The following is a 27,264-nucleotide window of genomic DNA, read 5'->3' as shown; positions in this document are numbered from 1 at the left end:
AGTTTTAAAGTAATTTCTGGATGGTGTTTTGATAGGGTTTTCAGCTGACCATGAAAGTGTCCTTTCTGTCTTCTGCTATGTAGTAAGTGGACCTCAAATTTGCTAAACCTATTTTCATACTACGTTTGTTATTTCATCTTGATTCACCGCCAATACATGTGGGGGGCCTCTGTCTCCTTTCGGGGTATTTCTCTAGAGGTGAGCTAGGACTAATATTTTCCTCTGCTAGCTTTATTTAGTCCTCCGGCTGGTGCTGGGCATCTAGAATCAACGTAGGCATGCTACCCGGCCACTGCTAGTTGTGCGTTAGGTTTAGTTCATGGTCAGCTCAGTTTCCATCTTCCAAGAGCTAGTTCCTATATATGCTGATGCTATGATCTCTTGCCATTGAGATCATGACAGTCTGCCTTATACTACAGAGTCTGCCTATGGGGGGCTGCCTTATGATACAGAGTCTGCCTATGCGGGTCTGCCTTATTACAGAGTCTGCCTATGGGTACTGCCTTATTACAGAGTCTGTCTGCGGGGGGCTGTCTTATTACAGAATCTGCCAATGGGGCTGCCTTATACTACAGAGTCTGCATATGGGGGCTGCATTATACTACAGAGTCTGCCTATGGGGGCTGCCTTATACTAGAGAGTCTGCCTATGGGGGCTTCCTTATACTACAGAGTATGCCTATATGGGGCTTCCTTATACTAAAGAGTCTGCCTATGGGTGCGGCCTTGGGCTATAGAGTCTGCCTATGGGGGCTGCCTTGTGCTATAGAGTCTGCCTATGGGGCTGCCTTATGCTATAGAGTCTGTGTATGGGGGCTGCCCTATGCTATAAAGTCTCCCTATGGGGGTGCATTATGCAATACAGAGTAGGTCTGTGGGGAGAGCATTACACTATATGAAGTGCCTATAGGCACTTGCACTCAGCATTACTATATTATAGAAGGGTGCTTTAGAATTTAGAAGGCACAGAGAACCACATAGCAGGTGCAGTTATACGGAAACATAAGGCAGCAGTGGCTCAGTATTGGGATATCAGCAGGATGAGGAGTTTGTGCAGGTTGGGAATAGATGGTGATGGGGCTGGAATATGAGAAGTGAAATATGTCTTTGTTGTATTCTCTGCAGCCGAGTCATGGCTGGAAGACATTGTCATGTCGGTCTGGGCCAGATGGAAATGACGGGAAAAATGAACTATTCCATCAGAAATAATTTCAGCAGTAAGTCATTATCTGTAAGAGATTACTCTTATATGTTCTGTAGGACTTGTATCTACCACTGACCATAAGGCAGTAATATCAAGGTTGGTCTTTGAATAGAGATTATTTTCAACAACAGCGCGGTCATCTGCTGAGGTTCTCCTCCACTATTAGGGTGCGTCACCGAGTTGTAATCAAAGTTACCTGGCTAGGGGCCCACTCAGAAGCTTTGCCCCCCTGAACCAAAACCCTAGCTATGCGTCTGTGTCAGGCCCTCATTTTCTAAAATGTGAACACTCCTGGTTGGGTGTCCATCTGCTGGATTTGGTGTAGTGGAAGACCTGTCGGTCCCAATAAGTCACGGTGTTGTTAAGCCACTAAGTCAGGAGAACCAGAAGAACACAGGAAGAGGCAGTGTGGTGACTAGGCGAAGATGACAGGAAACTGTTCTGCAAATCACTGACACTCCTGAATTTATCCGTCAAAGAGTTCGGTGTTCATCAGTCTAAAACTTTTTAAAAGAGAGTTCTGAGACCAAAAAATGGTCATTTGAAACCTGTGCCATGGCAAAAGCAGCAGGGGCCTGACCATTTAAAGCCTAGCCATCACCAGCATGATCAAGTACATGTTATTTGAGCACCTGACTTGGGTGTCTGAATGTCTGTTTCCTGAATTGGTGCCAGTGGCTGTTACCCTCTTCCCCTGTGCTAGGTGCTTGCAAAACCCCTGTCCATGACACTATCACAGATGCCTTTCACCCTGCACCTTTCCTTGCACATTTTGAAGCACCATCATCAGGCACTGTAAATCCTTGTCCCGGCACAGCATTCAGCTGGCCATACCCCAGGCCTTGGAACAAAAAGGAAAGTTCCCAGTCACCAACCCACAGGCCAAAATACTAAATGGGCATATTTCCAGGCTGCTTGCCAGACATTGCTCTGTACTATTTCTGCAGGTGTGGCTTATTTGCCTTGCACCAGCAAGTGACTAGGAATATCACCCATGCACCAATGAGTTTACTAGGATTATCCACTTAGTGACCAACGGAAAAGCTCTTATGGCCAAGGGCACTACATTTCAGTTGGCACACTGGGTGAACATTGTAGATGTTGGGGCCAAGTCCTGCCCTGGTGCGGCACATATGATCCCGACAGTGAGAATTGCTGGCCCTACTATCTGGGTTTTCTCCACCTAGTACACCAGTTCTGGCACCCCTTCCTGATCCTCCTCATCCTCCATCTCCAAATTGGTATCTCAGAGCACATCGTCCACATTAGCCGGAAGCTCTTTAGCACTGCCTCAGCAGTGGCAACAGGCTATGCTCAAGCTAATTTTTCTAGGAGACAAATCACAGTCTGCCAGAGTTATTGAAAGGAATAACAAACCTGACTGATCTATGGCTCTCACCATTGGACCTACACCCAGGCATGTCATGTGTGATAATGACTGTAACCTGGTGGCGGATGTGAAGCTTGGCAAGCTCACATATGTACCATGCTTGACCCACAAGATCAACTTGGTAGTTCAGCGGTTTCTGCGCACCTGCTCAGATATGCCAAAGCTTCTGGTCAAGCCAGGGATCTGCTGCAGTCCGGACTTCCTCTTCATGATTGATTTGTCCGAAAGCGGAGACAGTGATGCCGGGGCTGATTGGATGCCAGCGTCAAGTGTCACAACACTGCACAAGATCCCCAGGATTTATTATCTTGTCATGGTCAAACATTTTGATCATGAAGGGGTTGCCCTTGTAGTGGATAACCCCTTTAAAGATGGTCAGGCAATACTTGGCTGACAAAACTAGAGTACTCACTAATTCTTCTGTGACGTTTAACTGTTGGGTCACAAATCTGGACGCCTGGCATGAGCTATCCCTCAATGCCTTAGAGGTGTTGGGCTGACCTGCATTTTTAAGTGTGTTTTTAGTGCTTCTGGGGGGATCATATCAGACAGGCACTACCTTCTGTCAGTAGAAAATGCTGACATGCTCACTCTCATAAAAATCAACAAAGCCTGGATTAGCCTCAACTTTTCTACACCATCAGATTACAGCAGCCCTTACAGTGTTTTTAATGTTCAATATTTGAATGAGTCTCTCGAGTTGTTTCCTTCAATGGTCTATGGATGACCTTGCTTGTAATTTTTGGCAGGCTTTGCACTTAGTGCAGAGCTATTATAAATGTAGAGGCACCACAACTACACTTTGTTCACAATATTTGAATTAGATGCACAGTTGGTGCATTCAAGTGTATATGGTTGACACTGCTTGCAATTTTTGCCTGGCCTTTATGAGTGTAGGAGCACCACAACTACATTTTGTTCACAATACTTGAATGAGGTGCTTCTGGAAAAATGCTTGGATTTACCGTTGACTCCCACTATACTCGCTACTCAAAGTGAGCATCCGAGCTTTAGGAATTGTTTGGTTTGAGTAACGACCATCCAAGCATTTTAGTGCTTGCTCATCCCTGCCTGTAACCTGTCTCTATTAGAAAAACTACAAAATAAAATATAAATTAATGAATAAATGTTAATGTTCCCACTCATCATTTATGCAATATAAATTAATATAATATATTGAAAAAATGATAAAAAGATTGAAGCATAACCAATGAAAAGAAAGTAATTATATATGCTAGTAGTTTATAAAAATAACTTAATGTGAAAGATGAACAGAATAAAAATGAAAGAAAAAAATGGAAAAAAAAGATAGACTTTACATTGTCATTTGCATGTATCCCTAAACAGTTGCAAAAAAATAAAATAAATCCCCAACAGCCTGTTCAGTAAAAAAGGCAAAAGCAAAAAAATATATAGCTTGTAACATTTAGAGTGACAGAAATAAAAAAATAGGTAGTCATTTAGACTTTTTTAGGGGTTAAATTTAAAGCTGAACCTTAATTGGTTACAATGAGCACAGAAGGCAGTATTTGTTTATTTTCTCCACTTTTGCATGAATTAAGCTTAAACATAATAAATGTTTATTTATTATAAATCAGGCCTATAGTGTCTAGTTTTACATTTAAAGGCACAAGGTTAAAATTCATGGCTCAATCTCCTCGCTAGCCTCAGCAGATGTTCTGGCCATTATCATCTTTCTTGCTGGCTATGTTAGAATTAATATGTATACTGTAGTAAAGCTCAATTTAGTGCAGTTGCCTTGTAAAATAAATTTGCTGATACTGATCTATATTCTAAAACTGTTTACTTAAGAAGCCTCTTCCAGTGATTTTATCCTCATAATTAAGTTGTGTGAGCCAATAAAGTATACAATGGAGTGCAGCATTTACAGCTTTGAGCAGACTATCTCTTATTCAACTCTCCCTTATCAGCCCTGCTGACTAGGTAATGCACTGGCATCCCACCAATTAAATCAATAATTATTCACTCCAAAAACCCTTTTTCCAGCTCAGAGGAGCAGAGCAGAACACAGTACTGTCGAGAGATTTTGACAATACAGCAGAGGAAATTTCCCGGGAGACAGCAACGCTGGAGTGACTTTGGTTCCTCTGCTATAGAGAAAAGAACTTCTAATTAGAGCTGTCAAAAAGTTTCAAGGAGCCAAGCAGAAAAAGAGAAGATTGAAATAGTTTTTTTCTACCTTTGCTGACACTGTATAAATTTATTGTGTTGATTTATATAAGCATTTTGTTATTTTAAATGGAGCACTTTACTACTAGTTTTTGGTAATTTAGTAAAAGTAATAATAATGGGTAGTAAAGATATTGCATAATATTCTCTAGATAAAATGAGAAACACATCAAAAAGACAATCTCTCACACTGAGAAAAGTGGAATGTCTGCATACTTAAAAAAAATCTTAAAAAAAGCTTGAAACAGTGATTATTGTACTAAGTTATTATAGCTCGTAAATCAATCTGAAAAATAAAAATAAAAACCTTCTTCCTGTAAGAGTAAGTTTCACCTAAGATTATGCTAAACCACACTATTGAACTTAACTTAAGGTGTTCACTTTGAAAGATGTTGCTTCTCTCCTCTTGGCCAATGGCACATTGAAATTCCAAGCAACATTTGGTAACTTAGCATCTCTTTTATCACTAGGGGGCAATGTCAGTGCAATATGGCTTCATTAAGACTGACTTGCGTGCTGTGTCGACTTTTGAAAGGACGTTGGAAGAAATCAATACAGTAACCTGATAGAAATGATACAATAATATTTTAATATATTTACATATAAACTGAAAATAGTGAAGGTCACTGTAGGATATCCATTAGAATAACACCATCATTTTATTATGATTTAAAGGTTAAGTAAAAGTCTGTTTTCTCTGTGTTAGGGGTTAACCACCTCTCTACACAATTTTTTCTTTCTTCTTTTACATAAATGCATTTATTTGGGGCTAAAAATCATTTTTGCAATTCAGTTAAATTAAAAAATGTGCCCTATTTTGCTTTTTCAAGCTGTTTGTTTTCCTGCAGATTCAACTATGTTGTGGTTTGCGGTGATAAATCAGCTGTGAAGAGCTCAGAAAAAGACAGATAAAAGAGTTACAAACTTTTCCATTAGACCATCAGAATGATCTCACGAATTCTCAGTTAAAGGGACTCTGTCACCTGAATTTGGAGGGAACAATTTTCAGCCATAGGGGCGGGGTTTTCGGGTGTTTGATTCACCCTTTCCTTACCCGCTGGCTGCATGCTGGCTGCAATATTGGATTGAAGTTCATTCTCTGTCCTCCGTAGTACATGCCTGCACAAGGCAATCTGTTAATTCTGTTATTCACAGCAACCTTTTTTATTACATAGTTTTCTTTTGTTAGATATGAAATGACTGCTGATGGAGCAGCATGAGACCAGAATACCAGTCAATCAGCTCCTCCATTAGAAACGAATATTTCCCATGCCCCATTGGCTGTCATTGCATTATACATCTAACAAGAGAGGACGGTATGAAGAAGTTTCATTTTCAAGCTGAACTTTTGTATTATGCACAATAGCAGTAGTTGCAACAGCTGTAGTAGCAGTAGGCAAAAAGACAAATCTGAACCAGAGCTGTACAGATATGAACCACAGCGGAAGATGGATGACAATGGATGGATAAAGAAGGGAGGGATTGCTTACATCAGAGCTGGGCTTGTGAAATTTTGGTAGGATATAAGACTCAAAACAAGCATTACAAAATTGGTCTGGATTCAATTAGTCATCCATAGAGTATTAGGTACTTTCTGTTAAATTTGATGGTGTATAAAACTCCAAAAAGTGTTTAAAAATGTGTCTGTATTCAATTAGTCATCCATATAGTATTAGATGCTGTCCGTTAATTTTCATTAGTATATTAGTCTCCAAACAAGCATTGAAAAATTTGTCTGTAATCAATTAGTTATCCATAGAGCATTAGGTGCTTTCTGTGGCATTTTGGTGGCATATAAGACTCCAAAAAAGCTTTACAAATATTTTTGCATTCAGTTAGTCATCCATAGAGCATTAGGTGCTTTCAGTTACATTTTGGTGGTATATAATAGACCAAAAAACTGTTGGAACATTTTTCATCATTCAATTACTCATCCATAGAGTATTTTGTGCTCTGGAGTACAATTCAGTGGTATAAAACACTCCAAAAAAGCATTGACATTTTTTTCAGAATTCAATGACTCTTTCATAGAGTATTACATGCTCTGGGGTACAATTCAGTGGTATATAACACTCCAAAAAATTGTTTACAAATTTTCTGTGTTCAAGTACTCATCTATGTAGTATTTCATGCTCTGCAGTAAGTTTCTGTGGTATATGACCTCCCAAAAAGCGATGAAAAATATTTTGTTATTATATTCCTCATTCATAGAGTTTTACGTGCTCGGGGGTACATTATGATGGTATATAACACTCCAAATAAGCATACAAAAATTGGTATGGATTAAATTAGGCATCCACATAGTATTAAGTGCTTTCTGTTACATTTTGGTGGCATATATGACTCCAAAAAAAATGAAAAATTCATCTGGATTAATTTAATCATTTATACAGTATTAGATGCTTACTGTTAAATTTTGGAGGTAAATAAGACTCCAAAAAAGTGATAAAAAATTTCTCTGTATTCAATTAGTCATCCATACAGTATTAGATACTTTCTTTTCTACTAAATTTTGGTGGTATATAGACTCCAGAACATTTTCTGTGATCAATTAGGCCTCTTTCACATTTCCGTCGGCCTGACGTACCGACGGACATTATGCAAATAGTGCACAAAGTGGGCAGCGGATGCAGTTTTCAGATGCATCTGCTGCCCACTATGAATTCTGGGGAGGAAGGGGCGGAGTTCCAGCTGCGAATGCGTGGTCGGAAATGGCGGTTCCGACGGATGAAAAAACGTTACATGGACCTCACGATGGACCTCAAAAACACGGCGCATCCCTTGCACGACGGATGCGACATGTGGCCATATGTCGCAATGCGTCGCTAATGCAAGTCTATGGAGAAAAAACGCAACCTACGGGCAACTTTGCAGGATGCGTTTTTTCTCCAAAACGAAGCATTGCGACTTTGGCCAAACGACGGAAGTGTGAAAGAGGCCTTAGTCACCCATAGAACATAAAGTGCTTTCTGTGACATTTTGGTGGTATATAAGACTCCAAAAAAACATTTAAAAATCTGTATTTAGTTAGTCATCCATAGAACATTAGATGATTTCAGCTACATTTTGGTGGTATACATCAAAATAGTGTTTAAAAATATTTTGGTATTATATTCCTCATCCATACAGTATTACATGCTCTGATGTAATTCAGTGCTTTATAACACTCTAAAAAAGCATTCAAAAATTTTCTGTATTCATTTACTCATCTATATACTATTTTATGCTCTGTGGTACATTTCTATGGCATATAACCTCCAAAAAAGAGTTGTTTTCTTTTGTTATTATATTCTTCATCCATAGAGTATTAGGTGCTATGGGGGTACATTTCAGTGGTATATAACACTCCAAAAAAGCATTTAAAAAATTTCAGTATTCAACTAGTCATCCATAGGGTATTATTTACTCTGGGGCAAATTTATGTGGTATATAGCACTACAAAAAAAGCATTCAAAAGTTTTTCATTATTGAATTCAAAATCCGTAGAGTGTAATGTGCTTAATGGATGACAAGGCAACAAATATTTGTTTTTTTCACTTGAAAAAGCCCCTGTATGGCATTGAAATGCATTGTGAATTAAACGCCTTTTGCTCATCATCTTTTCTGGAGAATTGATTCACTTCAGTAGCGCAGCCCTCCTTTGTGTTTATCCAACTGGATCCAATATCTCCTGGAGGATTGATTCCCCAGCCATGGGGCAGTAGCCGCTATTTTTCTCACTGCCTATATAGCAGTTGCGCCTGTCACAACACTACCAGGTCAGCGTAACCAGCACTCTCCCACTCTCCCTCCATAGGGTATCACCGTATTGTGCGCTCTGTTTCCCACTCCTAGATTTACACAAGACAACAAACATGGCAGAATCTTGCTAGACACCCAAGGGAACGATCAGAGGAATATCGGAACCAAACCAATCTGGCATGAAAGCTGAGGTGGCAGTAGCCTGTAGTTTATTGCTGGACTCTTTCTCAGTACCACAAAGGCCTGAACCCAGGCTGCAGCTTTCAACTCTGTGGTTGTTGCAGACTGCAGATGGTAGAGCCAGGATCCAGCAACTAGTGAGAGGACAGCTGGGCCTAGGCTGGTTGGAAGAGAGGAGGCAAGCCAGGATCAGGGCTGGAGAAATTCCAATGGGCCCGCTAGCTGAAAGGTACCGACAGTTAGCATCCCAGAGGGAGGTCGTTACGTTTGACCGGCAGCAGAGATGTTGGTCCATAGAAGAGTTTCGGACCCGTCATCAAATCCTGTTCATCCATCAGGCAGTAGTGACTGAACACTTGCCTTAAAGAGCTGACAGCTGGAACCAAGGTCATGTTCCTCAAACATAGAGGGTCTATATCACTGGCAAGCTATGGGTGTGATCCAAGAAGGAAGGGAGCAGGATGAACCCTTCTTGAGAAATGAACATGCCTGAGAGAGGCTCCTCGAGACAGATTGAGATGGGAGATCATTTTGAACTTGGGGTTCCCCACCTCCTATGTGGGAGCAGGGGATGATGCATATGACACAGGGGGCTGTTGCACATTTCTACATGTCAGTGCCTCTGACACTTTCACCCATTTCCGCCAGTTGGCAACAATTGCTGTGGTCACACAGTGCTCTATCAGTGCCTACAAGTGCCAGCTCAACAACTGGTGTGAGACTTGAACACGCACTGTAGCTCCACATTACACATGCTGGCAAGGCTTTGTGAGCAGCAGAAGACAGTTGTGGAATTCCAACTCCAACACACCCGTCGGTATTCTGGTCAGCCTCCACACATCACAACTGAAAAGTGGGCATGGATGTCTGACATTTGGGCAATTCTCCAAGACTTTGAGGATTCCACAAAGTTGGTGCAAAGTGATTAAGTCATAAACAGCACAACGATCCTGCTTGTGTGCCTACTTAACCAGTTGCTGCTCACAATTAAACATGGAGCTTTGCATGCGGAGCAGGTGGAGACAGGAAGACATGACACAGGGAGATACTACCCTGCCCAGACTCATCTCATCTGATCAATTAGGTAACAATGAGGAGGTGGAGGCTGTAGAAGAGGAGGAGGAACAGGAGCTGGCTGATTGCGCAAAAGAGGCTAGTATCAACACAAGCGTCGTCCCATCTCTTTTACATGTATGGGCTGAAGAGGGAAAAAGGAAGAAGAGATGGAGGAGGAGATGGAGAGTTGTCATCATGGTGGAGACAGGAAAGTGTTGGCTGTAGGGACCTGGAACATACGGCAAACTTTATGTACCATTGCTTTTCTCGTGAACCTCGTGTTACATTTATCCTGTACAAAAAAGAGTTCTGTTTCTTCACCATGCTTGACCCATGCTTCAAGCAGAATTTTGCATCTCTTCTTCCTGAGGCAGAAGAAAGTGGTGTATATCAGAAGGCTGTTGTGGAAAATATGTTGAAAAAATCCCATTCAGAAGGTGCTATTTATACAGATGATATTTCTACTATAATCTCTCCCATTTATGTTAAAACAACAACTCTGTTAATATCAAAATTACATCCCAATGAGGTTATTGTAATGGAATATGACATTCATTCGAATCAGTCATCTGGCACAACAGTATGGGTTTTTGTGGAAAAGCAATGAAAACGTAATTTTTTGTAGTCTTTCTGGTTAGACTATTTTTATGGATGATAATATCATTAGTCATAAAGACAAAACACAGTTAGATCTCTGCATAGCTTTGTAAATTCAGAAGTGAATGATGATGATGTAACGACAATAGTGAAGCACATTGGTGTTGATTTGTCATTTGTTATGGCAGATTTCTCAAATAAGAAAAACGTGTACACCAGGCTGCACCCAAAAATAAATGTCAAATGTCAAATATCTTCTTTCGGTTTCTGACTTACCTGTCATGAACAAAAGCTGTGTAATGGTCAGAACTCTGTTCTTACAGATTGATTAAATAACTTTGTATAAATCCATTTGGCAAGTTCTATGATTTTTAGCTCAAGAGCTCATACTCATCTGCGAGGCTAACGGACAAGTGCAATCCAATAAAATGTCGGATTGCACTCTGACCAATTTTAATCAATGATTCCCTGCTCACTTGTGATTTTTTTTCTTAGCTGATTTTGGATTGAGAAAAAAATTGCAGCATGCTGCGATTGTCCTCGTATCTCGGCCAAGACTAGCCAATATAAGTCAATGGGTGTGATAAAAAAAATTGCATGGCACTCAGACCATGCGAGTGCCGTCCGATTTTTACAGACCCATGTCCTTGAAAACCCGATATTTCATTTGCCACGTGCAGTAAAATCAGAGTGTGACCAGGCAGAATAGAATAGATAGAATAGATATATACACATAAAATAAATAGATATAAAGAAATCAGAGTAATATATAATTAGCGCAGTTCTTGTGTAGCTTACTGTACATGTATTTTATCACTGAATGAATTATTTTCTGAAAGAAATGTTGTGGGATCCCCCCAAATTTTATTAACCCCTTTCTGACCTCGGACGGGATAGTACGTCCGAGGTCAGATACCCTGCTTTGATGCAGGGCTCCGGCGGTGAGCCCGCATCAAAGCCGGGACATGTTAGCTGTTTCATCAGCTGTTTTATCGCGATTCACCCACAGCTATTAACTAGTTAAATGCCGCTGTCAAGCGCTGACAGCGGCATTTAACCGGCGCTTCCAGCCATCCGGCTGGAAATGAGCACAACGCGGACCCCCGTCACATGATCGGGGGTCAGCGATGCATCAGAATGGTAACCATAGAGGTCCTTGAGACCTCTATGGTTACTGATCCCGGCTAGCTGTGAGCGCCACCATGAGGTCGGCGCTCATAGCATATCTGCAATTCAGCTGCAATTCTGATGATCGCTGCCATGTAGCAGAGGCGATTGATTTGTGCCAGCTTCTAGCCTCCTATGGAAGCTATTGAAGTATGGCAAAAGTAAAAAAAAAAAGTTAAAAAAATGTGAAAAATAAATAAATAAAAGTTTAAATCACCCCCCTTTCGCCCCATTCCAAATAAATCCATTAAAAAAAATCAAACCTACACATATTTGGTATTGCCGCGTTTAGAATTGCCCGATCTATCAATAAATAAAAGAATTAACCTGATCGTTAAATGACGTAGCGAGAAAAAATTTGAAACGCCAGAATTAAGGTTTTTTTTTGGTCACCGCAACATTGCATTAAAATGCAATAATGGGTAATCAAAAGAACATATCTGCACCAAAATGGTATCATTAAAAACGCCAGCTCGGCATGAAAAATATAAGCCCTCAACCGACCCCAGATCATGAAAAATGAAGACGCTACGGGTATCGAAAAATGGCACAATTTTTTTTTTTTTAGCAAAGTTTGGAATTTTTTTTCACCACTTAGATAAAAAATAACCTAAACATGTTAGGAGTCTATGAACTCGTAATGACCTGGAGAATCATAATGGCAGGGCAGTTTTAACATTTAGTGAACCTAGCAAAAAAGCCAAACAAAAAACCAGTGTGGGATTGCACTTTTTTTTTGCAATTTCACTGCACTTGGAATTTTTTTCCCGTTTTTTAGTACATGACATGCTAAAACCAATGATGTCGTTCAAAAGTACAACTTGTTTCGCAAAAAATAAGCCCTCCAATGGCCATATTGACGGAAAAATAAAAAAGTTATGGCTCTGGGTAGGAGGGGAGCAAAAAACGAACACGGAAAAACAGAAAATCCCAAGGTCATGAAGGGGTTAACCTGCAGTAGATATTGGTGAACTTGTTTGGAAAATGTTCACCAATCTCAAATTCGCCACAAACATTGCACATTCGTATTCGTGTTCGGAATCCCAAGCATTTTTCCTCAAAATAGGCAAAATTCGACCAAAGCTTGGTAAATCATTGAGTTTCCACTAATGATTTTGTTATTACTTTGGCTAGGACAGTGGTGCTGTATGATGAGCTGGGGGGATGTGTTTGATGAGTGGAGGGGCTGTCAGAGTAGCAGCGGACTGTATTTTTTGTAATTAACCTAATCTGTGGACATTTCAGCAGCCAATCAGGGTGCAGAAACCATCTACAGCATCCAGACAAAAGGGCTTCGGTCATTGGCTGCCAAAGTCACATGACCCTCTCTATATAAAAATCAGACATGTTGTTTTTGTACCATTTTGTCAGTGTAACAGCACAGAGAAGCTGCTGCTGCAAGTAGTCAGATAGAATAGATAGATAGGATACTGTGTGAAATTAACCTTCCAGCATCAAAAGTCTAAATTGTTTGTGCTAATAATGTGAGCTAACCAGGAGTCCACATTTCCAAATCTAAATCCTTTCTGCTAATAGTGTGAGCCATATACCAGGCCACATTTCAGAATCTAAATCATTTGTGCTAATATTGTGGGCCAGAGACCAGACCACATTTCACAATCTAAGTTGTTTATGCTAATAGTGTAGGCCAGAGACCAGGCCACATTTCAAAATTTAAATCGTTTGTGCGAATAGTGTGGGCCAGACATGAAACCACATTTGAGAATTTAAATCCTTTCTCCTAATTGTCAGGGATTTACACCAGACCACATTTCTGAATCTAAATTGTTTGCGCTTATTGTGTGGGCCAGCCAGAATCCACATTTCAGAATCTAAATCCTTTCTGCTAATAGTGTAGGCCATACACCAGGCCACATTTCAGAATCTAAATAATTTGTGCTTTTAGTGTGGGCCAGAAAACAGGCCACATTTCAGAATCTAAATAGTTTGTGCTAATAGTGTGGTCCAAAGACCAGGCCACATTTAAAGGTACCTTCACACTGAACAACTTAACAACGATAACGATAGCGATCCGTGACGTTGCAGCGTCCTGGATAGCGATATCGTTGTGCTTGACACGCAGCAGCGATCAGGATCCTGCTGTGACATCGTTGGTCGGAGCTAGAAGGCCAGCACCTTATTTCGTCGCTGGCTCACCCGCTGACATCACTGAGTCGGCGTGTGTGACGCTGATTCAGCGATGTCTTCACTGGTAACCAGGGTAAACATCGGGTTACTAAGCGCAGGGCCGCGCTTAGTAACCCGATATTTACCCTGGTTACCATTGTAAATGTAAAAAAAAACAAACACTACATACTTACATTCCGGTGTCTGTCGCGTCCGCTTCCCTGCACTTACGGCCCGCGCTTACACAGTGCAGGGAAGCGGATTCCTGGGGGACGCGACAGATACCGAAATGTAAGTATGTAGTGTTTGTTTTTTTTACATTTACACTGGTAACCAGGGTAAACATCGGGTTACTAAGCGCAGCCCTGCGCTTAGTAACCCAATGTTTACCCTGGTTACCCGGGGACTTCGGCATCGTTGGTCGCTGGAGAGCTGTCTGTGTGACAGCTCTCCAGCGACCATACAACGACGAAACAGCGACGCTGCAGTGAACGGCATTGTTGTCTATATCGCTGCAGCGTCGCTTAATGTGACGGTACCTTAAGAATCTAAATCTTTTGTGCTATTAGTGTGGGCCAGACACCAGGCCACATTTCAGAATCTAAATCCTTTCTGCTAATAGTGTGAGCCATACACCATGCCACATTTCAGAATGTAAATAGTTTGTGTTAATAGTGTGGGCCAGACACCAGGCCACATTTCAGAATCTAAATCCTATCTGCTAATAGTGTGGGACATTCACCAGGCCACATTTCGGAATCTAATAAGTTTGTGTTAAAGGGAACCTATCACCCCGTTTTTAAAAAATTAGATAAAAATAGTGTGAAATAGGGGCAGAGCTGGGCTTTACATTAGTGCCTTTTTGGTGCCTTTACACCCCCGTTAGGCTGCTGAAATACCTTTGTGAAGTGGCCGTTTTGTCCTGTCACTCAAGTTGGTCAGGTCGGATGGGCGTGGTCACAGCGCTGTTTCTCCCCCAGATCAGGCTCATCATTACGTTGGTGGCGTAGTGGTGTGCGCATGTCCAAAGAGAAGATCCACTGCCCAGGAGATTCAAAACAGCGCGGTCTACGCTATTCGCCGTTTACCGGTGGGCGCGGCCATCTTTCCTGTGGCCGCGCGTGCGCAGATGGAGCGCTCTGCTGCCCGGGGCTTCAGGAAAATGGCCGCCGCGATCTCCATCTGCGCACGCGCGGAATCCCACGGCCATTTTCCTGAAGCCCCGGGCAGCAGAGCACTCCATCTGCGCATGCGCGGCCACAGGAAAGATGGCCGCGCCCACCGGTAAACGGCGAATAGCGTAGACCGCGCTGTTTTGAATCTCCTGGGCAGTGGATCTTCTCTTTGGACATGCGCACACCACTACGCCACCAACGTAATGATGAGCCTGATCTGGGGGAGAAACAGCGCTGTGACCACGCCCATCCGACCTGACCAACTTGAGTGACAGGACAAAACGGCCACTTCACAAAGGTATTTCGGCAGCCTAATGGGGGTGTAAAGGCACCAAAAAGGCACTAATGTAAAGCCCAGCTCTGCCCCTATTTCACACTATTTTTATCTAATCTTTAAAAAACGGGGTGATAGGTTCCCTTTAATAGTGTGGTCCAGCGAGGAGTCCACATTTACGAATTTAAATCCTTTCTGCTAATAGTGGTGGCCATACACTAGGGCACATTTCTGAATCTAAATAATTTGTGCTAATAGTGTGGGCTGGACACAAAGTCACATTTCTGAATCTAAAACCTTTCTGTTAACAGTGTGGTCCAGACACACTATCTCAGCAAATAAATACATAGGTCTGATCATAGGGTTATGAAATAGCTGGTATTTAGAATCTAAAACCTTTATGCTAATAGTGTGGTCCAGACATTCTATCTCAGTAAATAAATACATAGAGGGGTAGTGTACATCCAGCATGAGTATGAAAAAGCAAGGTCATGGTGGAAGGGGCAATAGGCTTGGTGTTCAAGGTATATGTGAGTTAGATGGTAATGTCACTGAAAGCTCTACTAAACAAACACTGTCTTGTCCAATTCAAAGACAGCTGACAACATCTGTTAATGGATGGCTTACTCGACTCCCTTATTTGGCAGCCACACAGCAGTACGCCTTGTAGATGACAGCATGAAAGAGCATGTGCTCCAGTAGATGGCAAGTGCTGCATCAAGTGGCATCTTCTCGATCTTAGCATCACGCACAGTACAATCCTCAGAGGTGGCACCCCAATTACCCTTGATTCTACCCACGTGAAAACTTCTCAACCAACTGACTGTGGGGAAAAACAGATGAGTGAGTCTGCAAGTTGTTCACTCATTCATTTCCATGGGCATCAGATATCTGCTCCAAAAATTCACAAAATCAAGAAGAGGAAATAATCTGCTCCAAATCCCAACATTTTTTCATGTTGGATCCAGGGCCGGGCGTAGTTAGGTCCAAGCAGAATCCAGACTCTTGTCATTAGATGTTAACCCCTGGGATGGAGGTCATCCTGATAAGTCTCAGATACCTGAGATACATGCAGACTGTACTGTGCTGTCAGAGCAGGAAGCGGAGAAGGGTAACCCTCAGGGCGAATAGTGGGAAAACAGAGAGGATGATGATGAGGTTGTAGATCCCACTCGGTGCGAAACCAGAGGCACACAGCTGAGTCATTCAGCAGAGGAGGTGGAGAAGGAGGAAGACAAAGAGGTTATGTTGCAGCTTGCCTCATAGATACAGAGTGATGCAACCATGACAAGCACTGCATCCTCAGCCACAAGTCTGGCTGTGGCCAGCAGACTTAGTAGAGGCAAAAATACTTTGACTACTGCATACATGAACTGGTACATTTGGGATCAACATGCATTAGTCTGGGAATCTCACTGCCCTAAGATGACTTACCAACCACTGGCCATCTCATCAACCACATCTGCTGCTTCTTTCTCCTCTGTCACCGTGGCAAGTGTTCTCACATAGGTCTCCATCCAAAGTTCCTCCACTTGATTATCCCTTATAGTCCGGGGGAGTGAAAGCTGTTACAGAAATGCAGATGCCTGCTGTTTTTGTTTCACCGAGCACACCTCATTTACAGTACAGCAGTTTTTTTGTGTTCATCCTACTCCAACCTCTCTCAGCAGACCTGTCAGCCATTGGTCCTGCAGTTGTGGTCCACCATTTCCAATCTGTTGGCCATTATGCCTTTCCTCTTGGTAGATACAGACGTCCCCATCCCCCAGTACCAGTTGCCCAGTTGCCATTACTTCTCTAAGAAAGCTGTGCCTGCGCTACACCAGCATATAACACATAACATCACCCAATCCTTGAAAAAATCTGTCTGCCAGGGTGCATTTAACCACTGACACCTGGATAAGCAAATAAGGTCAGGGGCATTGCATCTCACTGACTGGACATTGGATGACTCCCCTCACCTCCATATTGTGCAGCCAGGGCTCGCCACAATCAGGTAGTGTTTAAATTATTATGCCTTGGACATCACAGTCACACAGCTCAAGAGTTGTGGACAGCTATCAAGGTTGAGTTAGAGAAATGTCTGTCTCTACTGAACCTGTAACCAGGTAATGCCATGTGCAATAATGATGGAGGACCTATGGAGGGGCAACCTCACAGATGTGCCTTGCGTGGCTAACATCCTCCACCTGGTGGTGCAGCAATTTCTCGGCCACTATCACTGTCTCAGTGCGCTGCTGCAGAAAGCATGGTCACTGTGTGCTCACTTCCACAGTTCGCAAGACACACGTCATCAGCTTGCATCTCTACAGAGGTCTTTTGGTCGACCGGTCAACCGCTTGATATGCGATGTGCTGACACCGTGGAATTCCACTCTGTACATGTTGCAGCGACTGTGCCAGCAGTGACTAGCCCTGATTCAGTATGTCTTTTTGCATTGACTGGACCAACACAGTATGGTCGCGGTGCAAATCACGCTTGCAGAATGGGCACAGATGAAGGACCTCTGCACCCTTCTGTACAGGTTTGAAATTGCTACTAAGATGGTTAGCGCTGATGATGCCATTATCAGCATCACTGTTCCAGTCATTTACATGCTGGAGCACACTTTGATGAGTCTGCAGAGAAGGTGGACCTAGAGGAAGAGATGGAAGCAGAGGATGATGCAGAAGGGATAACAATATCTCTAAGTTCATCACACAGGCGGTGCCATGGGAGGGTGGATTACAGCGATTGAAGGGGCTCATAGTACCAGATAAACTGTTAGTAAAGGTTCAGGAGTCAAGGAACAAATGGAGGAAGATAAGGAGGAAGAGGTGATGGGCACCCAACAGTGCACCGAACAGGACATAAAGAGGATAATGATCCCCTCTCTATTGTTTTTGGTTGGCAGGAGGGGACAGAGGAAGTAAGCTTGAGTGTTACCTCAGTACCATCACAGGATAGACTTGGACCTCATGGAAGTGCCCAACACATGAGCGCATTCTTGGTGCACTATCTGCAATATAATGCCAGTATTCTTAGGGTTAGAAATAGTGTTTACTACTGGGTTGCCTCTCTGTTAGATACACGGTATTAGAGTAAATTTTGCCAGATACTTCCACCCCTGAAAATGCATAATGGAGTTTCGAAACATGCTTGTAGACAATCTTAAGAGTGGTTTTCCTAAAAACAGCAGGTTCACAGTCTGCATTGCAGTTACAGATTTCCAACCCCGGGAACATCAAGTCGTCAATGCAAAAACATTAGCAGCAGCAGCAATGTAAGTGGCATAAGTAATTTCTGTGAGTCGTTCCACACATTTTTTAGACCAACCTGTCAACCAGCAGAACAGAGTACTTATCTGACACGCTGTGAACGACTGGAGAGGATGGTGCAGGAGGTTCTCAAGCTGAATATCAATGACATCAGGGAGAGTTTGGACCCTTTTGCATTTTGGTCTTCAAAAAAACAAGCGTGGCCTGAGATTGCCTGTCACGCCTTGGGCGTTTTCTCATGCCCGGCAACCAGCGTCCTCTCAGAACAAGTCTTCAGCACTGCTGGTGGTGTCCTGATGGATAATTGCACTTTGCTGTCACCTGAAATTATATACCACCTAACTTACATCTAGTTGAACAAGTCATGGATCTCCAATGACTTTTGCACCACAGTTGCAGACTTGGTAGACTAGGCGATGGTGTAGTTTTTAATGTGCAGCATAGATCTTGCATTATTGCATTCAGTGACACCTTTTTGTGGCTACTGTGGCTGCTGTTGCCACTGCTGCTGATGTTATAAAATTGGGTTTCCATCTGGTTGGTTGCCTGTAGTGGAACGTGTGTCAGAGCCCCATTATACTATTTGTTCTCTGTGGAAATTGATGTCACTTTAGTGGTGTGTGGCAATCATTTTTTGAAATGTTTGGACTCCAAGTTGGGTCTCCTTCATGTGTGTTGCCTGTAGTAGCATGGCTCCCAGACTGTCAGACCTGCTTTTACTTTAATTCAACTACCTGTGTTACTGTCCTTAAATGTTTCTAACAATAGTAGTAGTCTATGAAGCTGATATTTGTGCCACCTGAGTGTGACTGAGCAGAACAGCAGTTTGAACTGTTGCATCAGTTATCAGGGCTCCACTACAGCAGGCTTACATTGGTCCTTCATCTACCTCATCTAAATACAAACTTAAATTCAAAGCTGTAATTACTGGCCCAGACACAGATACATAATGCATTGCCCATGGCTGACTGCTGTTATGCCATTCTAAAATTTCTACTGTGGGTGAATTAATCTGTCAACTACCTGTGTTACTATCCTTACGTTTTTCTAGTGGTCTGTCAAGCTGATATTTGTGCTACCTGAGTGTTTCTGAGCAAAAAAAGTTTTAGCTGTTACATGAGGTATCAGGGTTCCCAGCACAGTAGTTTTACACCGGTTCCTCTCCCACCTCATCTTAACTTATGCTTAAATTAAAAGCTCTAAATGCAAGTCCAGACCCTGTTACCTCATGCATGGCCCCTTTGCAGGCTGCTGCTGTGTCATCATCAAATTTCTATTGTGAGTAAATTGATCAATCAAGTACCTATGTTACTATCCTTAATTTTTTCTACCAACATTAGTATACGAAACTGATGCTTGTGGCACCTGAGTGTGGCTGAGCAGAAAAGCAGTTTGAGCTGTTGAATGAGGTATCAGGGCTCCTAGTACAGCAAGCTTACAATGGTCTCTCACCCACCTCATCTTAATTTAAACTTAAATTCAAAGCTGTAAATGATACCTCATGCTTGGCCCATGTTTGATTGCTGCTGTGACATTATCAAATTTCTAATGTGGCTGAATTGATTAGTAAACTACCTGTGTTACCATCCTTATATTTTCCTAACATTAGTGGTCTACTAAGCTGTTATTTGTGCCCCTTAAGTGTGGCTGAGCAACAAAACAGTTTTAGCTGTTGCATGAGGTATCAGGGCTCAGCAGGCCTACAATGGTCCCTCACCCACATCATCTTAATTGAAACTTCAATTCAAGCTGTAAATGCTGGTCCAGACCATGACACCTCATGCATGGCCCATGGCGGACTGCTGCTGTGCCATTATCACATTTCTGCTGTGGAGCAATTGATTAGTCAAATATCTGTGGGTGAATTGATCATTAGTCCACTGCCTGTGTTACTATCCTTACATTTTTCTACCATTCATATTCTATGAAACTGATGTTTGTGGTACCTGAGTGTGACTGAAACAAAAAGCAGTTTGAGCTGTTGCATGAGGTATCAGATCTCCCAGCACAGCAGGCATGGGCATGGCCCATGACTGATTGCTGCTTTTCTATTATCAAATTTCTACTGTGGGTCAATTGATGCCATTCTTCATGGTGTCTGTCCCGAATTTTTGTAAATGTTTGCACTCCAAGTGGGGTCTCCTTCATGTGTCTTGTCTGAATTTGGCAGACCTCTCAGATCACCACGCCTACACCAGTCACACATCCACCTGTTACTGATCAATGTTTATGCTATAAATGCTGATCCAAGCCCTGTCCCATGCATCCATGCTGCACAATTATACTATTTGTACTCTGGGTCAATTTATGCCACTTTTCCTGGTGTCTGCCCCTAATTAGAGCTGTTTTGGCAGCTTTTTGTCCATCTGAAGATGTTCAATTTGGTTCAGAAATGTTCGATGAACTGTCCGGCGAATATTGGGACATTCACCAAACCGAACCTTGAAGGGTTCTGTCACCTCTAACCAGCAGCGGGAAAGTGAACAGCTGTGGGCAGATGTTTATAGCCTAGGAAAGGAGTAATACCCATGTAGCTTCCAAGGCTATTAATATCAACTCACAGCTGTATAATTAGCCTTTACTGGTTACAAAATGGGCTAACACCCCCAAAAAATTACATAGGGTCCCCCAATAATTAATATCCATAAAAGGCTAGGCAGACAGCTATAGGCTGATATTAGTATCCTAGGAAGGGGCCATGGGTATTGACCCCATCCCAGAATAAAAACATCAGCTCTCAGCAACCCCAGAAATTGCGCATCCATAAGATGTGCCAAATCTGGCACTTACAGTGGGGAAAAAAAGTATTTAGTCAGCCGCCAATTGTGCAAGTTCTCCCACTTAAAGAAATGAGAGAGGCCTGTAATTGACATCATAGGTAGACCACAACTATGAGAGTCAAAATGAGAAAACAAATCCAGAAAATCACCTTGTCTGACTTGGCAAGGTTTATTTTGCAAAATATGCTGGAAAATAAGTATTTGGTCATTAACAAAAGTTCATTTCAATATTTTGTTATATACAGTGGGGCAAAAAAGTATTTAGTCAGTCAGCAATAGTGCAAGTTCCACCACTTAAAAAGATGAGAGGCGTCTGTAATTTACATCATAGGTAGACCTCAACTATGGGAGACAAACTGAGAACAAAAATCCAGAAAATCACATTGTCTGTTTTTTTATCATTTTATTTGCATATTATGGTGGAAAATAAGTATTTGGTCAGAAACAAAATTTCATCTCAATACTTTGTAATACATCCTTTGTTGGCAATGACAGAGGTCAAACGTTTTCTGTAAGTCTTCACAAGGTTGCCAAACACTGTTGGTGGTATGTAGGCCCATTCCTCCATGCAGATCTCCTCTAGAGCAGTGATGTTTTTGGCTTTTCGCTTGGCAACACGGACTTTCAACTCCCTCCAAAGGTTTTCTATAGGGTTGAGATCTGGAGACTGGCTAGGCCACTCCAGGACCTTGAAATGCTTCTTACGAAGCCACTCCTTCGTTGCCCTGGCGGTGTGCTTTGGATCATTGTCATGTTGAAAGACCCAGCCACGTTTCATCTTCAATGCCCTTGCTGATGGAAGGAGGTTAGCACTCAAAATCTCACGATACATGGCCCCATTCATTCTTTCATGTACCCGGATCAGTCGTCCTGGCCCCTTTGCAGAGAAACAGCCCCAAAGCATGATGTTTCCACCACCATGCTTTACAGTAGGTATGGTGTTTGATGGATGCAACTCAGTATTCTTTTTCCTCCAAACACGACAAGTTGTGTTTCTACCAAACAGTTCCAGTTTGGTTTCATCAGACCATAGGACATTCTCCCAAAACTCCTCTGGATCATCCAAATGCTCTCTAGCAAACTTCAGACGGGCCCGGATATGTACTGGCTTAAGCAGTGGGACACGTCTGGCACTGCAGGATCTGAGTCCATGGTGGCGTAGTGTGTTACTTATGGTAGGCCTTGTTACATTGGTCCCAGCTCTCTGCAGTTCATTCACTAGGTCCCCCCGCGTGGTTCTAGGATTTTTGCTCACCGTTCTTGTGATCATTCTGACCCCACGGGGTGGGATTTTGCGTGGAGCCCCAGATCGAGGGAGATTATCAGTGGTCTTGAATGTCTTCCATTTTCTAATTATTGCTCCCACTGTTGATTTCTTCACTCCAAGCTGGTTGGCTATTGCAGATTCAGTCTTCCCAGCCTGGTGCAGGGCAACAATTTTGTTTCTGGTGTCCTTTGACAGCTCTTTGGTCTTCACCATAGTGGAGTTTGGAGTCAGACTGTTTGAGGGTGTGCACAGGTGTCTTTTTATACTGATAACAAGTTTAAACAGGTGCCATTACTACAGGTAATGAGTGGAGGAAAGAGGAGACTCTTAAAGAAGAAGTTACAGGTCTGTGAGAGCCAGAAATCTTGATTGTTTGTTTCTGACCAAATACTTATTTTCCACCATAATATGCAAATAAAATGATAAAAAAAACAGACAATGTGATTTTCTGGATTTTTGTTTCTCAGTTTGTCTCCCATAGTTGAGGTCTACCTATGATGTAAATTACAGACACCTCTCATCTTTTTAAGTGGTGGAACTTGCACTATTGCTGACTGACTAAATACTTTTTTGCCCCACTGTATCCTTTATTGGCAATGACAGAGGTCTAACGTTTTCTATAAGTCTTCACAAGGTTGGCACACACTGTTGGTTTTTGTTGGCCCATTCCTCCATGCAGATCTCCTCTAGAGCAGTGATGTTTTGGGCCTGTCTCTGGGCAACACGGACTCCTTCCAGAGGATTTCTATGGGGTTGAGATCTGGAAACTGGCTAGGCCACTCCAGGACCTTCATATGCTTCTTACGAAGCCACTTCTTTATTGCCCTGGTGATGTACTTGGGATCATTATCATGCTGAAAGACCCATCCACGTTTCATCTTCAATGCCCTTGCTGATGGAATGAGGTTTGCACTCAAAATCTCACGATACATGGCCCTATTCATTCTTTCAGTCATCCTGTTCCCTTTGCAGAGAAACAGCCCCAAAGCATGATGTTGCCACCCCAATGCTTCAAAGTAGTTATGGTGTTCTTTGTATGCAACTCAGCATTCTGTCTCCTCCAAACACAACGAGTTTTGTTTGTACCAAACCGTTCTACTTTGATTTCATCTGACCATATGACATTCTCCAAATACTCTCCTGGATAATCCAAATGCAAATGCTCTTTATCAAACGAGACACGTCTGGCACTGCAGGATCTGAGTCCCTGGTGCCGTAGTGTGTTACTGATGGTAGCCTTTGTTACGGTGGTCCCAGCCTTTGTTACGGTGGTCCTTTTTTCTCATATTACTTGAAACCTGTGGCTGCTTAATAATGTGGAACATCCTTATTAGTGTTCCTTTAATTTGGTTCACCTGGCCAACTAATTATCACAGGTGTTTGAGATTGATTGATCCAAAGAGCCCTAAGACACAATGCCATCCATGAGTTTATTTGTAAGCCAAAAAATTAGATCTATTTGACTCTTAAACCCAATTTGCATAATTATTTGCAACCGTTGTAGGGTGTACGGTTGCCAAATTGGATTATTTAAGAGGTATGCCAAACTAATATTGTGGTGTGAACACTTCATAAATTGCACTAGTAAAACAGTTTTTCAAAAAACTATATATAGATAAATTTTATAAAATGTTCAAGTTTTAACTCTTGAAAAAAATCATAACTCTTAAAAACTGTTTCTAGGTAGCTACACGCATGGAAAGGAATTTGAGTCTGTAGCAGCAGCAATGCTTGTTAGTGTACTAGCAAAACAGTTGCAAAACCTTAACCTCATTTTATTTCTACCAACCTCCGTAACCAAGAAATGCATTGTAATCTTAGAATTTTACGTTACTATGTATTAGTTAACTCCAAATAAAGAACATGCATCAAGATCATGCAGTATGGTCATGGAGTGAATGTTTCCTAAATTAGACCATTAAAACAACTGTTTAAAAATTAAAATATGCCTTTTTTAAGCAAGTTTTTTTTTTCTTAAATGGATAATAAATAAAACTTATGGTTCTTTACCAAAAAGGACTTGGACAAGTGAAGCTTAGTAAGTTTACATCTTAAAAACAAGTACCTATCATGGGTTGGGCCTGTTTTGGTGCATCTGGGCCAAAATGACTTGACATCATTAATTGTACAATGAATAGTGAATTACATCACCAAATTCTAAAGGAAAAGGTCAGTACATCTGTCCATGAGCTGAATTTTAAAATAATGTGGTTAATGCTGCAATATAATGACCAAAATCACTCAAGTAGTTCTACAAAAGAATAGTTAAAGGGGAATAAAGTTAAAGTTTTGGAATGGCCTAGAAAAGTCTGGGCCTTAATTCTATAGAAATGTTGTGGAAGGAGCTGAAGCGAACAGTTCATGTAAGAAAACCCACCAACATAACAAAGTTGAAGCTGTTTTGGGGGGAGGAATAGAAAGAACAATTACCAAAAATGTTTTGATGCAGTTATTCCTGCACAAGAGGTAACACACTTTTCCTACTCACAGATATGTGATATTGGATCATTTTTCTAATTTTAAAACACCTTCTCTGGTTGTCGCAAATCATGAATTGTTTGAATTCACTGGGAGAAGCAAATTCTTAAAAATTCAAAACAAATTCACTACACATCAAATAGGTTTCAATCATCTATACTGAGTATATTTTAGATTTAAAGTCTTGGATTATAATCTTGGTGCTCAGTTACTGTAAGAGGTAAGTCTGCAGTCTCATCACCCATTTCTGCTGGAATCATTCTATACTATGCAGGCTTAAAGTGAAATTCTAGGCCATGACAGATGACCTGTAAGTGCTGAATTGTTGGATGCCGTATAATTAGCTATTAAACTGTCAAAGCAATGAAACCGCTTCCCTAAGTAATGGAGATTAGTGCACTATCTGGGCTTAATCCCAAAGTATCTCTCTGTGCCATCCTGAAAAGCAGCCACCAATATTTATTAGGGTATGGCACTTGTATTCAGCATACGTGTCATATTTTATGATGCGTAGGCATTAGGAAAAGCTACAATGGGAAGTACAAAGTGCTTTGGGCAATTAAAGAAAAGCAGATTAAAATCAATGTTTTTGGCACATAGCAACGGAAAACTTTAACAAAATCACTCTATAATAATTGTGTTTAACCACTTCAGCACTGAATTTAAGCTGATCTCTTAACGATTTTTCCGGATTTATTCGGTATATTAAACATGTGTTTTTGTGCAATCTGCCAGCTTAAATTATTCATATGAATGCTTGATTGGACAGTAATGCTCATAACTTAGTCTTTTACTTGGCATGAATTATTCTACAATAATATATCTTCAATTACAACTTATGTTTTCATAAATCATATTGGAATACAAAATCAGTTTTCGGCAAAATGCTGTGTATAAAACAAGCTCTAGCTTTACAGTGAGTAAAAGTAAAACGCAACATACAGTACATGTCATATCTGCATTACTTTTCTTGCTATTTCAAAATGGTTTTCAGTTATATTTTGTTACTGTAGAGTTAAAGAAAATATGTAGGAATCTATCAATAAGCTGTTTCTGATATGTCTGGTATTCATGCCATTTGATAGTACATTAGTGGTTAATGGTGCAAATGTGAATGGAATGATCTTCATAATAACTTCAGTTTTCTTGTTTAAAATTGGCCAGAGACATACGCTAGACATTGGGCGCATGTTCTTGTATTTTCAATGAAGAGGGTGGAACAGCTCTGGGGTAGTTATATATGGAGATGGCTACTCTTAGTAAGCACCTGTACACACCTGATTTCTGTTTGGAAGCGACGGTCAGTCTTTTGATATTTATTCAGCTGCTATGGACCTGCTTTTTTATTAGATCCAACCAAGACAAAGTTCCCACAACAAGTATTTGATGTAACCTTTTAGGGGGTTTCATGCTGAATACCCTTATAGCAACTTCTAATTGTTTTTATGGGACTTCCATTGTTACTTAAACATTAAAAAGGACCAGCCTGCTATCCCTCTATCACATGTTGTTACTTATAATTATACCATATTCTTAATAGACCCATTTTCTATATGTTTTTCCCCATGACTTTTTCTGTGCTATTTTTTATCCCCTTCTACATATATATATTTTTATATCTCCTCTCATACGCAGTTGTTTTTAATATCTGGTGTTATTAAAAATTTATATTTTATTGATTATTCCAGTGTTTTTTCACTTCTTTTGCTGCTACTATCTGATTCTGGTGAATTCTCACTGATATTATATTCCCATAGTGGATCATATATAAATTGTTGTTCATACTTTCTAAGATGATGCAATATACTGTAAATCCGCTCCATAATTTTTTCCCTATGCTTGGTTAAAAAAAGTAACCATTACTGACTACCACATTTTTGTCCTTGATCTCTTTTAGGCTATGTGCACACGTTGCAAAATTGCCACAGAAATTTCCTCGGCAATTCTGCAACTCCCTGCCGTGGGTATAACACATGCAGAATTGACATGCGTTTTCCGGCTAAACACTAGCGTTTTGCATGCGTAATTAGTTTGCAGAATGCTAGCGTTTTCCAAGTGATCTGTAACATTGCTTGCAAAACTGATTGACAGGAGGACTCCGGGGGCGATCGGAAGGTAAGTATATCAATATTTTTTATTTTAATTCTTTTTTTTAACAGAAATATGGTTCCCAAGGGCCTGAGGGAGAGTTTCCTCTCCTCCAGACCCGAGGAAACCACCGCACATGATCTGCTTACTGCCTGCATGGTGGGCATAGCCCCATGCAGAAAGTAAGCGGATCAATGCATTCCTATGTGTGCAGAATCGCTCGAATGAGCATGCTGTGTATTTTTCCTTGGTGCGATTCCGCCGAGGAAAAATACGCAGCATTAGCACAGCATT

Source organism: Ranitomeya variabilis, chromosome 1 (assembly GCF_051348905.1).
Source record: "Ranitomeya variabilis isolate aRanVar5 chromosome 1, aRanVar5.hap1, whole genome shotgun sequence".
In the NCBI taxonomy this organism is placed as follows: Eukaryota; Metazoa; Chordata; class Amphibia; order Anura; family Dendrobatidae; genus Ranitomeya; species Ranitomeya variabilis.
Note: the sequence above shows the minus strand (reverse complement) of the source record.